Source organism: Contarinia nasturtii, unplaced genomic scaffold (assembly GCF_009176525.2).
Source record: "Contarinia nasturtii isolate CC-2019 unplaced genomic scaffold, AAFC_CNas_1.1 Cnas_scaffold_2367, whole genome shotgun sequence".
Taxonomy (NCBI): domain Eukaryota; kingdom Metazoa; phylum Arthropoda; class Insecta; order Diptera; family Cecidomyiidae; genus Contarinia; species Contarinia nasturtii.
In genome coordinates, this window is record NW_022199689.1 from 379,559 (window position 1) to 396,314 (window position 16,756).

At 34.6% G+C, this 16,756-nt stretch overlaps 1 protein-coding gene across 1 annotated transcript in view; it reads right to left on the bottom strand.

Annotated features, from left to right (window-relative positions):
* Positions 1-13,764, bottom strand: part of LOC116348217 (inverted formin-2-like) — a 63,590-nt gene extending 49,826 nt beyond the window's left edge. The window contains exons 1-2 of the mRNA XM_031779127.1: positions 13,637-13,764; positions 8,578-8,697 (exon numbers count right to left, since the gene is read on the bottom strand). The gene's annotated coding sequence lies outside the window, so the exon portion shown is untranslated. The remainder of the gene's footprint in view (positions 1-8,577; positions 8,698-13,636) is intronic.
* Between the last annotated feature and the right edge of the window lie 2,992 nt (positions 13,765-16,756).

Sequence of the window (16,756 nt, forward strand, 5' to 3'; positions counted from 1 at the left end):
TGTGTGTGTGTGTGTGTGTGTGTGTGTGTGTGTGTGTGTGTGTGTGTCTCAGGCGATGAACATGTGTGTCTGCTGTTTGTCATCATTCAAATACATTCAATGGATATATTGTTTCAAAAAATGAACCATCATCCGAATATGGTAACTTGACGTTGCGTGGGCTGACGACTAAATTGCTTACTGACATCGGGCCCCATTGCGAATAAGAGCGCGCGCGATTACTCTTAAACTGTGTTCGTGTGGATGTGCGTATGTGAAAAGACTTGGTTAATGCTTTTTCATTGAATAAATGCGCTGAAGTTTTGTTCTATCCATTGTTAAATCGCATTTTAATTACTGATATTTGTTTCGATGACTGTTTTTGGACTAAAAAAAAAGTTCTGCTCTCTAGAATAACAACAACGAAGCTCTTATTGACTTAGGCAAATACGAAACGAACAGGGAGAGAGAGTAAGAGACGGGGAGTAGGCTTTTTTGATCGATTGCTCCATTCAAATTCGAATTGAATACGTGTACTCAAAAGCGGGTCAATGAATTCACAACTTTATCAATTGAGAATTTTCTATGTCTAAATTTTTGGTGCCGCATCAGCGGGGAAAGTGTGTTATAAACCGCTGTTACTAGATTTGGAGTGTGAATCGGCCTAATTGAATTCAAATCGATACCAAAATTGATGGATTCGAAATTTTACATTTTTCACAGTTGTCGAACATCATTCCAAAAATTAAACTACATTTGAATGACGTAATCTGAACCGCAATTTCCGATGTTATTTCTCACGAAAAAAAAGACGCAAGTCTATAGTTAGATCAGAGAGAGGGACAGCAAGTAGGTTTATTTAAATAATTTATGGTTTCCAGCTGAAACCTATACCATGCCATGGTTCTTGACTTTATATTGAAAAACTGCGTACTATTTCTATATGTATGGTACTAAGTTGTTCTCTATAATGAATTGGCCTTATTGTAAAAAAATCATTTAAAGTCGATTTAAAATCAATTGAACGGCTTAAAATCGATTCCATTGAACAGTTTGTGCCAATTTACAAAAGAAAAAGACGAACACCCCATGAAAATTGGATATAAAAAGTCCCTGAACATGATCCGTTTGAAATGAATGAAGCACATGTGCTTCAAGTTTGTTTACTGACTTTGAGTTTGTTTGTTTTTCACGGTGAAAAAAAAATTGAATATATCATGAATTACCGTTAGCTATTCAGTGTTTTAACGTCAAATATCAAAAGTATATGTGTATTTTTCGTTATTTTTGTTAATTCAGCAAACAAACGAAAAATGTATTTTTGTTACTTTATCGAAATACAATCGATTCGATTGTCGCCTGACGAAAACTGGCAAACGATCATCAAATGTTCAAGTTTAAACAAACAACAAAAAAGAAATTGAATTTTTCATACACACTCGTTTGTGAGATATAATTTAATGGGAAATAATGGTTTTTGTGCATTCATACATGAAGTCGCGATATTATCGGCCGTCTGTGTTATCGATTCACGTTGTCGTCGTCACTTTTTTTTTCAGGTCTTTATCTTTGTTACACTAACCTATACGTGTGGTTTGTATATTTTGCGTGTTGTTTTCATTTTGTTTGAGATAGATAGAGAAAGAGAGATTTGTAAATGCCGCCGGTCAAAAGTGACTATAATAACAAGGCACGCATATTTACACATTAAATTATCAAGTCAAACTGCATACAATTTTTTTGTTGTTATACGCTACCAAATGGAGAACGCGTATTAAGTGATTAGCAAATATTAAAATGAGCATGCATTTTGCGTCACTAAGCTTAGGGCTGCCCAGAAAATCGCCGTTCAATTGCATTTCTGCTCATTATACTTACTATATATGTTAAAAGCAGTTTGATTGCATTCGATAAAAATCCATTTGCACACACACATAGCTCCTTATAACTTGAGCCAAATAATGTTTGTGCATGATCATGATCACTGATCCAGAGTGATGTTTATGTTTTGTGGATTATTATGTATGGCTAGCAATTACTGTAATTATGACCACCCGTGATCGCATCCCATGGTGGAAACATTGTCTCTCTCTACTCGAGCCCATATGTGACAATTTGCCATTCTTTTCATAAATAAATAAACTTTCGATGCTTCGGGTACAATCATTTCTTCCGAATACACTTGTTCGAACGTTGTTATTTTGATTCAATCAGACAGAAGCACCAAAGGTGCACTTTGATTTGAATGAAAATCTTTTGTTGTTACATTTGTCTGATGAAAGTTTCGACGAATTCTAATTTATACTACAATATATGGTAAAAATGATTGCAATCGATGCTGCTGTTGTTGTTCAACAAGTTGTAAATTACCGTGTTTATTTATCGATTAATTTCAATGGAGCGAATGTAATGAAAACCACCCAGCGGCAAAATTTCTTTGAATTATCATATCAATTATTATTTAAAGAGAATAAAATTGCGTACGTTTTGTATCGTTTGCAAGTTAGCATATTAATTAATCGACGGCATTTTTCGCTGATTACTATTAATTGAGCGATGGGAGAAAAACAGCCACAATTGAGCAGCATTGAGCAAGTGAAACAAGCTCAAAATCAACACAGGCGCATTTCTTGTGAAAATGATAAAAATGGAATTTTTGCCCTCTTCTACGGCAATCAGTCGTCATTGAAATTAAATTGAAGAGAGAGAAAAAAGAGTATAGATCAAAAATTCACCTTTTTCATAGTCGCTTTCTAGCACACAGACACATAAAAAATTCTAAATTAATTTAAATGATTTATTAAAATAATTGAATGAAACGGCATTTAAAATGTGTCCATTCGCTTCGATTCGGCACGCGATGCTCGAGTGTCCAACAACATATCAAAATTAGAAAACGTTTTATTTATTATTATTATTTTTATCGTTGTTGTTATTGTAGTTTCTCTCTTTTCTCTCCATATACACATCCGGTGGCACGAAAGGCACGACAGCCGTGTGACAAAGCGACTTCATTTAAATCGAAAAAAGGTAATGCAACTGAATGTTTGCTGACGTCGTCGTCAATTTTGAATGAAGGGTTTGGAGCATTACTTGTATCGATTTCAATACGAATCAACGTCTAAGAGACATTTTATCGCATTTTAGTTTCTTTATTTTCAATCAAATGAATTGTCGTCAACATAAAATGTTGCGGGTGTTTGTCATTTAAGCACGTACACGCATTCGTTGTCATCGCCATCTCGACTGAGCACTCTCGTATACGCACGAAACGCGTTATGCACTTAACCGGGTGCACATGGAAATGTATGAAGAGGAGTGAGAATACAAAAAAAAGAGAAACATGACAAATTTATGCATGTGCAAAGAATGAGAAACAATAAAAAAAGAAACTGATTCGAGTGTGTGATGTCAACACACTGTGTGTGCATAATAATATAATTTTCTTTCGAACAAAATGAAAACAATTGCGCACACACAAAACATCGATCATTACATAGCATAATGAGACCCTATCTCTCTCTCTCTCCGTTGGTTCGGTTGTTTGTATAAATTATATTTAAACGCACACTCCCGTTTCAAATGGACATTGAACCAAACGATTTGCGATAATTGAATAGTTCGACTTTCAAATGAATCGTCGTGATTATGCAGCTGCAGTTTGGGAGTGGAATATTTATGTGTATGCCTTTTTAATGTATGTCAAACGATTTTTTTTTCTTGGAATGATTTTCTTTGATTTTGGGAGCGGTCACTGGAGCGCACACTGCACATAATTATTATGATACTCATAAATGTATCTCATCGACACGAAATTTATGTATGTTGCACATTTTTCCACCAGAATTTCGATTATATTCTTTGAATCAGAACATATAAATTGAATCGACATTAAAAATGCATTTTATTTCAACGATGGTGCCATAATCAATCATACATTTAAATTTAAAAAAAATTCACACTGGTGGCCTGATTTTCATGATGATCGGCTGTATCGAAGGTTGTGTCGAAACATTTAATTTCGATGATTTTCCAGAATTGGTATCTGTGTTTCTGCACTTCGCCAATATCGCTTGAAAAATCATGATTATGATTATGCAATATGTAAATTTGTGCATATCGTGCATCATTATTGTGGAGTGTAGAGCGCATTATTCCGTTAGAAAATTGCATGTTTGGTTGATGGGTTCTTTTTTCACCACACATACTAAAATGAAAATTGGCGATCTCTTCAAAATTTATCGTTTCAGCGTATAGTCGTTCAGATTTGTGTTGCTGTTGTTGTTGGCCCCCTGCACATTTATATTAGCTACAAAACTGTTATTTGCATTCCATTTTTTTTCTCTTCATCTTTTATTCGTTTTATGAATTATCGTTTCTGTGCGCATGTTGCCCGAAAGTAATATGAGTACTTGCGTAATTTCCAAATAGCATTTTCAATATTAGCGATGAGGTGAGTTCACATGCGCACAATCAACAACAACTGCAGTGTGTGTGTTTTTTTCTACGAGAGTGATGTGAATTTTTGCATCTTGGCCCAGATTAGTGTATACCTGTCTCTTCAACCGAGATTCAATTCTTACATTATACTCACGAACACGATCAATATAATAAAATAATTGATCATACACGACTTTTTTTTGCCATCCAATGAAATCACCACCGGTACGGATTTCGTAAACGTCAATCGCTTCCTCGCCGCCAGAGAAAATTCTCGCACACAGGGCACAAAATGGTTGCACGTTCAATTCGATCATAGATTCTGGTGTCTTATGACGACTCAATTAAATTGATTCGTGCAGTAAAAAAGCAATAGAAGTTGTTCTGCAGGCATATTGTCCTACGTCAGTGTCGAGATGTCAATATTGGGACACTTGGTGTCGCTTATTTTAAAGTGATATTTACTAATTGTGTGCACATACACACTTTTTGGCATAATTTTTTTTATATCGCCAATGGGCACCAACATTTTCAAATGTTGATGGTAATATGCACATGATGCAATCTCGACCATCTCTTATTCGCGATTTGGAAAAGGTGATAATCGATGTGTTGTTGTTTGGTTTCCATTTTCTTATTGTACAGCTGAAAGTGGCCAGTTTTCTCTTTCTCTCTCTCTTTCGATGCATTCGCTGCGGATCATATCAAAAGAGGCTTTTCAATATTGTAGTTTAACGTCATGCACCATACAAATTCAGCCTCCGGATATAAACAACAACCTATTTGAAATGATACAATGTTTTCCCGATCAATTCAATGGGAATTTTGCTTTCTATTTCTGCATTCTCAATAGGTTACTCTTTCTCTCTCTCTCTTAATTTTTTTCATGTCACATTTACTCAATTTGTTTCTTTTTTGCATTCACTTAACATTACAAAATCGAATTCACGAGAGAAAAAAAACACGATCAAAGTTCATCGATCAATTTCAATATTTCTTTTCAATAAGTTCCATTTCAACATCATTCATATCTGGCCATATATCGTCGCCAGGAACCAAAATTTGAAATGAACAACGAACGGCTTAATTGATTTATCAACGCCCTCACAGCAACCCAGCTTATACTCATTAGAAATGTAGTTGATCTGTAAATGGCATATAGTTTAACTGAGATAAAAAAAAATGAGATACAGTTAACAGTCCTTTACACCATTAATCTCAAATGACATTTCCTATGAAGTAATTGATGACTCGCACATTTTGACGGACCATAAAAATAAGTTTGGATGTCGATGTCGAATGATGATGTAAGAGATTCGTGCACGATGCACATTTCAAATTTAAAAAAAAAAGTTGTCTTTTTTAAGGCGGGTAATTAAAATTGTCTTTGATTTTTTATTTTGAAAAATGAAATCTAACACGGAAAGAAAGAGGAGGTTTCAAGGTTTTTATTTACATAAAAATTTTGCTTTAAGACCAAATTACCCCTCTACATTTTTGGACATTTTTAGAATGAACCCCCCTGGATGGTCCATAATGTCAAACATTGAAAAAAATTCCTTGATTTTCATGGCTCATCATTGCACAATTCTCCAACTTTAGCATTGCATCTTCCGGAGCCACGGTCATTAAATGCTAGAATTGTTTATTGAGATCCGACCATTAAACAAGCATCTCTTACAAACCAAAGCGAAAAAAAAATATGATTAATTGAAAAGCCTCTTAAGAATATTGTGAAACAGCGATAATTGTAAAATATGTTTGAGAGCACGAACCGATTCAATTAAAATGGGCGATAAAATTGCCATAAAACATATTCATCATGTAAACGATTTGGAATGCCAATGTCTTTTGATTTTTTTTTTTTTTTTCAAATGTATTTTCACTTCAAAGATAAATACGATTTTTACAAATGAACCCAGGCCAGAGCCAATAAAATAATACACCATAAGTTGGTTTTTATAGCGTTGCATGTGAATCGGTTATGATTCACATGTAAACAATACTGGTATATGCAAACCGCGGTTCGTTCGATATTGGAAAAATCGGAAAGCAACTGTGAAAAAACAGCTGTTCTCAATCGATTATAATTGAAAATGAAAAGCAAATCGAATTTTTAACACTTGTTTTTAATCTTTCTCTATCACGCACACGCAAAGTGTGACTCTTTCTCTGCGCCAAAAATGATCAAGATAAAATGTTTACAATCGATTTCATAATTGTGCCGAAAAAAAAGAGAGCCAGAGTCGCAGCTGAGAACTTCCATTCAAGTATGTGGCTGCGGGGCTTGTTAAATGCTTATCACAAACACATCGCCGTCTAATTACCAAAACTATGAAAACAGGCAATATGTCGCATTTTCTATGCAAATTTGTTTCGGCTTCAGTATTTTGATATATGATTGCGACATAGTATTCGCACAACCCGTTTAGAGATATATACATATTTGAAATATGCGATTTATCATATTACAGCAACGTTTGAGCATTAAAATGGCCGTGATTTAAGTGGTGGAACAAACCAACCGAAAATATGAATATCATAATTTACCAGGCCAACGAATGAAGGAGAAGAAACGAGAAAAAAATTGCGCGTTTGGTGCTAATATATGAAATAAGTGGATTATCGACTACAAACACTTGGTCTTTCTTTACAACTTTGCTCTCTTTTTTTTGTTCTCTGCATTTGTGCACAATAATTCTTTTGTTCGCTCTTTGCAACCGCCAGAGACTAGTGAATTATGGGTGTATTTTTTCGCTGCATAGCAATTATAGACTGTTTTGTTTGACTTCAATCCCTGTGCGAACACACTCGTGTTTCAGTTGAATTTGTTCTTTTCTTTTGCTATCCAATTTCAATTCTGCATATTGCATGCGCATTTTTTCTGCAAAGTAGCATTATTGCTTTCCTCGATATCGAATCGTACATAAATTCTGGGTATTTAATAATAAAACACACACACATACATGACTTTGACAGGTATTTATATTTGAAGTGCGATAATATTTAATGGTTTTATCGTAATGAATTATGACACACATATCGTGTTGACACACGTTTTTTTTTAGCTCTTTTCTAGATTTGATTGTTTCGTTACATTTCGAATGTACGTAATGTGTTAAACGGGAGCCAAAATGGCACGTTCTAAAGAATCTCTTAATGATTTGCCTTCTTTTCGCTCAAACAATAATAATAATCGTTGCCAATCGGTGAGTGGAAAAAATGACATACACACACCCAAGATCAATGAGCTTCAAGTGTGAAATAAAGTAACGGTTCATTCATTTTCTTTTGTTTTTATTAAATTAAATTTCTTGATTTGAATGTGAAAAAAAAGTGTTCATGTCGTAATATCCGTCGATGATAACGGAACGAGTATACATCGTTGTGCCCACTCTTTGTGAGTGAGAGAGTTTGTTCACTTTAACAACAACATCAACGACGACAAAACAAAAATGGTCAACGAATTTTACGACTTGTATGCCCTCGACTAATGTAAAGTTCTTTAAATCGTAACACGTACACAATCACCAATTATTTCGGTGCCAATTGAAGCATATACACTCTTTGCATTGTTCTGGTCAATGAACAAACGATCATTTTCGATTAGAGGCAACTCTTTTTTTGTAATAACCCATACACACGTATGAAGCGGTTATAAGCATCGCGTCTTTCTCCATTGGGTGCGTATAATGCGGGATTTTTTTTATTATTCCATCGCCGGCGATTGGCATTGTTCTCATTTAAAATATATGTCTCTATTAACGTTTATTGGACGCATCGATTTATTTTGTCAAGTGAGAAAAGAAAGACCAACGGAAATCCACGCCTATGTGTCACGTCCAAATACATGTCGATATAAAATTGAGTTTGGTCTGTTAAAGTGGAGCTGCGACTGGGTATAGAGAAAGATTCATAGCAAATGTCACATAGAACAGTGAACGATATAATTTGGGAAAGACGTTATTTCATGATTTTGGTATTTTTGTCAGGACAAGAATTTTTTGACTTGGAACAGAACTCTTCGATGCAGTCTGAAACGACATTTTTCGATGTAAAAAAATGCTCAATTTCAAAACGATCAAGATCGAATGGCATATGCTCTAACACATGACTCACTTATTTCGACATAAAAAAATATGGCCTTTAAATACTTACACCAAAAGTGTGCTAAAGATATCCGTCTTTTTGATGAAGCTGCTATTTTAATACTGTGTCAATCGTCACCAAATGAAAAATCCACACGTTAATTGCGTTGAAATTAATCCCAAAATTAATCTAAATATATAACAAAGAATGGCATTGATACAGTAATTAATCGATCGAAACCATCTCATAATTATGATTCGCATATGATTTTAGTATTCACAAAAAAGACACTTTATTTAGCTTGTTTTTTTCATCTTATTTTATTTTCAAGTTCTTTTGTCTGTTGTTTGTTGTCAGTTTTATTTTATTACATTTTTCACGATCATTAAAAATCACTGTTTATTTGCATTTTTAATGCGGTGTAAATTGTGTGTTTTGCTGTGTTTTTTTAGTATAGAAATGTTGTTTATTGCAGGTAGCAAAAGGCTTTAAATTTCATCAATCGATCATCATTTACGTAGGGTTATTTTTTATTACTGTTTTGAATAAGCGTTAGATTGCTTAGGTCATTCAACAACGTTGATGTAATCTAGAATTCGTCTCAATGAGTGTATGGGAGAAGTGCAAATAATACTTCAATGAAAAATCCATATATAAATATTTTTTCTAACGTTAGATTGGTGTGTCGCTCTATCTTTTTTCATCATACTTAATTAAAAAAATTATCATTTTTTTGCATATGGTACCATTTTCATTGAATCGCGGCTGGCGAGTAAGCAGGCGCAAAACTGAATGCAAAATTGAATGTTTCCTTGAACAAATCTACCCACTTTTTTCGCTTGATTCATAATTTTTCGTTTCTTCTGTTGTTGTTCGCTTCTTTGATCCGAACTATGTTTGTTTCTCTCTCTCTTTTTTTTTTTTCGGGGAGAGAAAACACAGAATATGATTTTTATGTGTGTCTGATGTCGTTTGAGTGTTGATTTTTTTTCTTCTTGTATTGCGCACACATTTCGCCTTCTCACCATATTAGCCAGTGGGTAGATTTTGTATGCTTAAACAGTTTTTTTTAACTCTGTGTCTCTGTTCATTTTTCAATGAGTTTGAGGCAAGTTCATAAAAATGATCAACTCAGCGGCATTACTATTAGTTAGTATGGCCAATAAATGGCCGATTAAAATGAATGACGAGCGCCGATTTCTGAAAACGATACATCTCACGTGTGATTGTGTGTGATACATTGGAGATGGCCATTTAACAAGCAATGTTACGATAGAGTGAACATGACATAACACAGTTGTCTTATCGCTGTTTAGCATCAAATGAGCACCGAGAGTGATTGAGAACAAACGTATAAGTGTGTTTGCGCGTGCGTTCCCAGCTCAACCTGCACTCAATGCATATATATTTAAAATTCAACACGTTTTTTTACGTCAATATTATTATTATTCACCGAAAAAATCGAATGATATTCCAATGTCATTCCATCAAAAGAGAAAAAAAAAGAGACACAAATTGCGCTGGCCCGAAACACGCACAGTAGGTTTTTTTGTGTATTTAAGGTTGCACGAGATCGCCCACGCGTGTGGTTAACATGTTCAAAGTCGAAACGATTGAATTTCGATGAAGAAAAAAAGAAACATATCGAAATTGAATCAAAATTACGTCAAATTCGACAATCCAGTGCGGTCATCATTGTCAAGATTCAAGACCACCAAACACAAGTAATCACCATCCGGATATGGAGAGAAGAGATTCAGAAGTTTCGTAATTCGAAATCAAGATATCGAAAACTTGAAATTCACTTTTGCTGTACTGAAAGAATTGGGATGGTTGGCAAAAAATGACCAGACTCATTCATTCATTCGACTATGGCAGCAGCAAGCATAAAGTAGTCATTAAAACAATTATTGGCGTCGATAATCACATCAATTGCAATGAATTAAACTGAAGAAGCATACAGAGAGAGAGAGAGAGGAAGAGGGAGAGAAAAAATAGAGAATACATTGATTCCTCTTCGAATCGATCAATTTTAATGGATGCTTTCAGACAATTTTTAGATTGATTGCTTTACTCTATTTCTGGCTCTTGTATTTGTCTCGTTTTTTTTTGTTATTGTCTGTTTCAAAACTATTCATATATAAAAATTGACGATGATTTACAAACACAATGAATGGCGATTCAAAGCAATTTGTTTATTTAAACGGTCTCCGTCTGTTCGGTCTGGAAGTGGGAATAAAATACATAAAATGATGTGCTAGACCATTGACATATGATCAATGGCAATGCGTACATTCGATGTGCGATTAATTCAATTTTCAATCAATTTGAGCTGGAGAGCAGCAGAATTGCGCGTGTCAACACAATACCACATATCAAAATGCATGGTCTGCGGTGCGAGCGCGCATTCGCTAACCAGTCAGACAGACTCACAAAGTGTTGTGGTTGTTTTTCCACTTTATCCACTTCACTATTAATAGTTGCTCATTTAAATGAGCACAAAATGCGCATTCAAGTGTTATTAAAGTGTGCGGTTCTATCGTTTTGCATTTTTACAGTTTTGAAAAATGATTCGTTAAATTGTCTGTTTACATTTTTGTTTGTTTGTTTGCAAACAATTAAATGCAAGTTTTTTTTGGTGTTGTTGTTTCTTTCCGGAAAATGGCAGTGATTTTGATATTGTTTTCACATTCAACTCCTCATCGAGTTGAAAAACGACTTTTTTGATAAGAGTCCCACAATTTTTTCTAATATATCGACATGAATAAAGAAAAATAAAATTGTCAATGAAACGGGTTCGAAACAGTGAAAATGAGCACACACAGAACCAATGCCTTTTTCCATGCAAATATGGGCGACGTGTAGGACAAAACAAATTCACAATCGATTGCTGTTTGTCTGTCTTTTGATTTTTTTATTCTAAAAATTTGAAATGAAAACAATCGAATTGCCATTGTTGGGTGCAATTGCAAGTTTGATTGAACATTGATACATTGTTGACGACGACCAAATGAGCGACAAGTGAAAAAATCAATCGACACACACACATACAATTAAATGCATGCATTTTACAACTATTTATGGTAATTCATATTATGATGAAGGTCCATTCAAATGAACGAAGAAAAAAAAACGTACACGGCTCATGATCTATCACAATGAACACATTTCATATTTTTCCATGTTATTTTTCCTTCGAACGATTAATTGCAAATTGACATGTTGACGCAATGAATTGGCATCTAAATTGCAACACTCAAACGAGATTTAGCATATGCTAATAGATTTACTTTCAACAAATCTAGAAAAAAAAATATTTCAAAATCAATATTTGATTTGTTCTATTCGTGCTGGGGGTGGACAGTTTTCAATAAATAATACTCACAATAATCGACAATGAAATTTGCATATAAAAAAAAAAACACTTTCTATTGGAAAGGATTTTTTTCGGAAAAAAAATTTCAAAAATGCCAAACGTCGACAAAAACAGTCCCAATCTTATTGGATTACTTCACTTTTTAGAGAAATATATGATTACAGAAGCGCGCTCACGTACCATTTAAAGATGCAATTCGGTGTGTTTGGTTCGATGATGTTTCGTGACCATAAATTTACAAGACAAAAAAAAGTGAAATTGTTGATTTGCATCGATGATGGAATATGATTTAGAGATGAAGAAAAAAAGAAACGGTATCTATTGCAGACTGTCGCAGAGAGGATCGGTCATTGATTTAGCATATCTCGTGCGATTACAACATCAGTTTTTTTCTTTGTTGACTGTCACGAACAATTGTAACCGATGATCACTATCCACACCAAAAAAATAGTCATGAATTACCGTTTTTCTTTTCTTTTTCTCGTTTACCGTAGAAAAAACTCTTTTTTTTTCTCTCGAAAAATTCAAATATTTTGCCAATTCATTCATAATTTCTATTTACAACGAAAAATTGTGACAACGCTGCACAAAGGGAATGAGTTTGATGTTCCAATTTTCACAAGTCACACTATACAAACAGTTCAAGTGACAAAACAATAAATCGAATTACTGTCTTTGTGTCGGGGCTGTTTCGAACCCGATCGAACTCTTTTCAATTAAATAAATATCGATAAATTATCATCGTTGTATGTGTGTGTGCATCGCACTTTATCAAACAATCATCAATCTTATTGCATTGTGCTGTTATCGATTTTTAAAATGCATTCCAGCCCATCGCATTCAATGAGACGCTGTATATCGATTTTTATTGGCGATTTACACGACAAAAATGTGTTGCTGTGCGTGCGAGCGCGCACATTGTATTTCAATTTTTATTGATGGTTTTACTCATATATTCGCCTTTTTTGTTCCGACTCATTTCAGTTCATTCCATGGCCCCTTTTCCACATTTTATGAATTACGCATTGTCAACAAAATACAGATCACTATTGAATGAACACACCAAAAATGGGATAATTGAAATGAAAGAAGCGAACAAAAAGCGAATTGTTAATGACTCAAAATTAAATGGGATTGAACAGTTTAAGTGGAAAAAATTGAATGTGCAATTTATGCGCAGAAAAAAACAATTTGAAATGCCGCGAATGAAAAATGCACAACTATTGTTTGCAAGGAGTTAAATCAGCAATCTTTGACCTTTTCACGTAAACCAAAGCTTAATTCGAATTAATTTCACTTATTTTCAAAACGATTGCTGTCAAGCTTTCAACTCAACATGAAAATTCCGTTTAAAAAATTCAAACAAAATTATAATTAAGAATCCGATTCAATTGCCTTTTAAAATGTGATCGTACTTCATCCGTCCCTTTCTTATTCACTCCAAATAGAAAAAAATCCCTGAACTTTAACCAACTTGCACATGATCTTCTGCACATTGGCCGAAAAAAAAAAAGAATTCCGAAAATTCAAGCCCGCAATCACTTTTCTGCACTTTATTTTTTGTTTGTTTGTTTAACGATCAATTACAGCTTTTACAATGTAAACAAATTGTTCTGTTTTTTTTTAATGCAAGTGTTTGCATAATGTTTTTAATTTCCTTTTAAATGTTTGGCGTTGGTTTTGTTACGGTAATTAATTTTTTAAAAAGATATATATTAAAAAGACAAATATATGCCTCTGGATCCTACGTACTTTAGCAGTCGTGTGAAAAAGATAAATAATTTTCGTATGAAGAACGCGATCGCACTAAACACGAAATTAAAAGACAAAAAAAAGGACCGTTTCACGTGAACAGTTCGCGAGTAACTGAACGATTGGTGCAAAACAGTGGATCGCATAGGTTTTGCTGGTGTACGCTCACACTAAAGTGGACACAACACAGTAAGATCGCGCGCGCAGTACAAGCAAAATCAAGAACGCACTGTATGCGCCTGCGACAAACGTTTAACATGAATGAACGAAAGAAGAAATGAAAACAAAAAAAAAACATGCATGTAAGCCAGCCGGTGTATATTTGTATGAGATTGGAGACTTTTTTTTGCGAATCTCGTTAATGAGCGCCATCTGATTTTAGTGTGAATTAGATGCAAAAACTGAATTTAATTCTGTAGCATTGAAATGAAAAAGTGAAAAAACAACAACAATAGCACGGCCACACAGAGCTGTACATCTATGCGTGCTGATGCATACATACACATATACGCTTTCTTCATTCTTTCATTCCATTGCTATACGTATCTCACTGGTCAACAGATCTATGTAGCCATGTTACTGTTGTTGTTTTTTTTCTCTTTTTCGATTCAATTCATTGTAACTAAATTGAGTTCAACTATGGAATACAAGATGGCACAGATGAGGGGAATTCGCATTTTGTCTCTTCATAGGCTTAGCCGGTTGATGTAAGCAAAGCAAAAAAATATATATAGTCAAGTTTTCGTTCACATCACGATACACTGTTTGTTTGTTTTTTCTTCAAACAACGCGCACAGCTTACAACGATCAATCGCGTGGACATGAAAGGGACAGATTCGTACACGACAAGACAGCGGAAGAGCGAGAGAGAGGGAGATGAGTGAGTAAGAGAGAGAAAAAAACGTAAAAAAGCAGAAATAGAGAACCGAATTAGAAAAAGAAACGCGTACGGTGAAATAGCATCGGGGAAGAAAGAGAAATAGAGAACGAGCGGCTCATGAATTCGATATATATATACACAACAATCAACAAGACCTTAATGTATGTTGTCGTTGTTGCTGCTATATGATTGAACTGCATCCCACATACGATCAACATCATTCCAGCTCACTCATTCACTCTCGGTCTTGGTTTTCGAACTCTTGCGCACCTAATGCTGCGAGCACCTTTGTGTGCGAAATGAAGAAAACCAATTTGCTCATTTGGAACATTGCTACGAATTGCAGATGCATTTGTTTTTGTTTGTGTTAACAAGAGTAGTGTGGCAGCGGTAGCAACAGCAGCAGCAGCGGCACCATCGCGGGCAAATTGGTGCAATCGGGCCAAAGATAGCAAAATCAGTTGATTTGAAATCGAAATATTTTAATAACATAATCCGTCGTGATGTGCACTGCTACACTGCACTCACACACCGACATGAGTGTCGGTTGGTTTCAACTGGATTTTTCAATTTGTATTTCATTGCGCTAGATCTGTGATTGTGAAACATGTTCGTTACTTGTACAAAAATTCTTTTTTATTTTGTCGTTGTTTTTGCTCTTTTCGTCTCCGCAACAGCATCGTGTTGATGAGTTTAGATTGGCATGAAAAGGTGCCTTTATATCTACCGTGTTTGTGCTTAACGATTTTTGCAGTGAAACATGTTCGTTAATTCTATTTTTGTTTCATGTAATTTAGCAAATGAGCCGAAAGAATGTTTTGAAAACGTTCCATCTGACTCACCTCACGGCTCATGTAGATTCGGAAGTGTAATTTGTTTGACACACAGGTGTTGTACATCTTCTCAATCCGAGAGTATCTAAATGTCACATTTCATTTTTGGACGAACACCTCATTTGTCATCATCATACACACGCATATACAAGTGCCACGACGCACACCAATAACGTTCATCCGTTTAATTCGATTTTTTTAAATTAATAAACCGTCATGCAACCATATAAAGAAGCTTGGTTTGTCTTCCAAAAATTCCATTTGTCAGCGTGTTTTTTCGTTGATTTTTCGCCAATACTCGAAAATGGACCTTTTACAAATGGCCTTTGAAAGTTCACATAACTGCTGGATTAGCCAGTGATTATATGGGTGGTTGGCCATCTTTTATTCGATGACTAAGAGCTTTGAACAAAGAAGCGCACCACCAAATTTAGATCAATATATACTTAAATCCTTTAATCTGGCCTAATTTAAACGAGCACTTACTGTCATTCAACTCATTCAAATGAGTTATAGATGTGGTACGCGTTTTTCACACAACTTTTTCCAAATCCATTTTTAGATACTCCTTTCACATCATGCTCCACATCTAATTGACTCTCTACTAATCAAATTATGAATACAAAAAAATGTGTCCAATTAACGTTTGGATTCAACGATATCACGCTGTAGGTGGTTTTTAAATATCTTTCGAATGATGAGGAATGATTGTCGAGAGAAAAAAGACAACCAAATTGATCCAAATTAAATAAAATGTACAAAACCCAGTGTCCAATGCCACATAGTGAATGAACTTATTAATTTTTTGTGTCAACTTTATGTTAGAAGATGAAAAAACAGCATTTTTCTTATAATGGCATTAAATCTTTTGGCATTTTTCTTTGAAATATATATGCCCAGTCATGGTGGATATGTACAATGGATTTTAGAATAAGAAATAAAAGATACATACGGAGTTTATCAATTCAAATCCATTAATCATTTAGTTGAGTTTGTCACTCACTACATAAGACACCAGCCACATCACAAAATGTTTGTTTTACATGCAACACGCTCGCATTTCGTAATATGCAATGAAAAATGTGCGACTGAAGATAATCGAAGATGATGGTTTAGCTGTTGTTTTTATGACTTAAGAGATCACATTGCCTAGCAGTGGTAGTAGGCAATTGATGCAATGCGGATCTTTCAATTACACATCCGCCGATCGTGTCACTTGAAAGACAGCTGTGGGAACAGATTTAACGAGCGAAAAAACGAAGCAGAAAACAAATTCATATGATACTTATGAGGAGAAGAGTTTAATGGTTAGACCGTGTAAAATTTAATATTTTAAGTTTTGGTTTTTCCATTGGATTTCAATCAATGACGCCAGTTTTATGTCATTCTAGTTAGTTGTAATTTATT